We start from the raw sequence: 2,488 nt of genomic DNA, 5'->3' as shown, positions 1-2,488 counted from the left end.
GGGTGGGCGGGGCAGAGTGGCGCGCCTCCATTGGTTGAGGTGGCTGTCGCTCCGCGTCACGTCGGTGGGAGGGCCGGCGGTAGAGGCGGTGCGAGGGAGAGGTGGGGGCAGTGGGAGAGGAAGGGGCGGGGCGTGAGGGGAGGTGGGGAAGGGCGGGGGGGTGGGGAGGGGCCGCGGGCGGCGCCTGGGCGCGGGGCGGCCACAGGGACGGAGGCGGGGAGAGGGATTCGCGGGCCTCAGCCTAACCCCTAGCTTCAGCCCGATTTTTGCGCTGCAGCGCCCTTTGAGGTGCCAGGCAGGGTGCAGGGGGCACGGAGGGAGGAGGCTGCAGCGGGAAGTTTGGTGTGATGGCTGCTTGGGGCGTTCCTTAAGGCCGGGATCGCGTTTGAGGCGTCAAATGGAACCGCGTGCCGTGAATAACTTACCTGGGCTCAGCCCTGGCCTCTGTCAGGGCCCTCGTTTTCTCCTCGGTTTTTATCCAGGTTAACGGCAGCGAGGAGTGCTGACAGCAGGAGCCCTTGCTGGTCTACATGGAGACTGATATCAGTGCGTGGTTAGAGAACGTGCACTGGTTGTGGCAGGGCTGGGGGCCTAAGGTGGGCTATGTCTCACCATCACGTGTGCTAAAGTAAAGGTCATGAAAGTACATTATTGTCTTAAAAAATATACTTTATAGCCTCAACTCTTGCCAGAACCAAGTCAGAAGCATACTCTAGTTACATGTTTTCTAAAAGGCAGACAGATTGACATCATGTAGTTACACCCAACGTTTAGGTATGACTTAAAAGTTTTGGAACAGCATTGGTAATTGAGCAAGTAATGCTTGTAAAAGCAAATATATTCGTTTAATGATGGGTCTTTGTAAATAATATGTGCCATAAAAATGACTCATTAAATATATTTGCACTCTTAACTACTTGTATTTCGTGTCAAAGGGCAATGAGGAAAATGCAACTGGCTGTACGGAGATCTCTTTTTGTGAACTACTGTAACATGACAATCTAATCTAAAGCATTACATTTCAGGTTTGCCCTACTTAATACAGTACATCATATCAGCCATGTGATTACATCTTCTAGGGGGTCTAGTAGTATTTCCTAGAGGCTACAAAATAACCAAGTGCTCTGCATTATTGTGTGTTTCAATATATGCAATTACCACGTTGTAGGTCCTTCATAATTTCCCTTAGCATAGGGTGAGATTTTATGTTGGCCCATCCAACAACTGTTAAAAGCACCTAGCAATGTAGAATAACATTTGAAATGTATGCTGTAAAATATTATTTAAATCCTCAGGTATTGACAAATTCTGACTGAAATTGAGAAGCTGCTGTTCTAACTTGAACATTCTGTCTTGAAGCAATAGTGGTTTTAAGAAGAATATTTTTATTTTTTCTCCAAACAAGAACATATAGCTACAATATGTTTAAAACTTCTTCATTAAAATGCATGTGCATGTTTTCAAAGATGCAACAAAACCTAATGTTGCAAAGACTTGTAGGTTAATTTTGTTAGTCAAAACCTATGGACAAAAAAATGTATAGTAATAAAATGTTCAGACCTCTTTCACTATTTCTTTTATTTCCTCTTTATTTCCCAGATGACTGGTTGAGTTTCCTTACTTGTTTTGGTTATTTGGTGGAACAGACCTTGTCTGCTTTGATGTTTGTGTTTTTGTCTTTTTTGTGTTATACACTAAATGTGTTGGGTAGCTGTTGTCTGGTTTTTGAGCTTGTGGTTTTGTTTAAAAAAGAAAAAAGCTACGATGGCCAAGTTCTTAGCAATTAGGTGGCTTATGGAGATTCATCACCACAGCTTCCTTTTTACCAATAGACGTGACTTTCTGAGTCACTCACATATCCTGCTTTGGTCTGTATAACTAGAAAATGCCCCTGTTTGTGTTACATGAGCTAATTTAGGCCAGCGGTACAGGGCTGCAAGAACACGGCAGGTGTGCTTCTTGTTTGGGACACACACTGCCAGCCTTTCTTGGTGCAGTACCCCTGGATGAACCACCTTGTGGGGGTGTGTTTCTTGGAACCAGAATGAAGGGGTGCCAATAATGGATATAGATCAGCAATGTGTCAGGAGACAAAAGGCAGCTGTGTGTCATGCTGTCAGTGTGATGTATTTGAGGTCTGCTGGACAGTGACAACAGGGCAGAGATGAATTTTATAGCAGGGATGGCTGGTGCTGGCCATCCAGCTGGAATCCTCACCGGGTTGACAAAAGCACTCTGAATTTCAATGGAGCTGGGATTTCATGCCAGAAATGCTTTCTAAAACAGTGATGAAAATGTAGCTTGGTGGAAGTGTAGCTTGGTCCTGCCTACCCTTAAATTAGCATTTGTGCTATTTTCAGCATTTATGCAAGACTTGGTGCTCTTAGCTTCTAAATAGAAGCCAACTTTTTTAGTTTGCATGAACATTAAAATGGTCTGAAGAGTATGTTATGCTGAATGATTTCCAGCTGAGCCTCAGTGAGATGCA

The sequence above is a fragment of the Anas acuta genome, chromosome 17 (genome assembly GCF_963932015.1).
Source record: "Anas acuta chromosome 17, bAnaAcu1.1, whole genome shotgun sequence".
In the NCBI taxonomy this organism is placed as follows: domain Eukaryota; kingdom Metazoa; phylum Chordata; class Aves; order Anseriformes; family Anatidae; genus Anas; species Anas acuta.
This window is presented reverse-complemented; position numbering follows the sequence as displayed.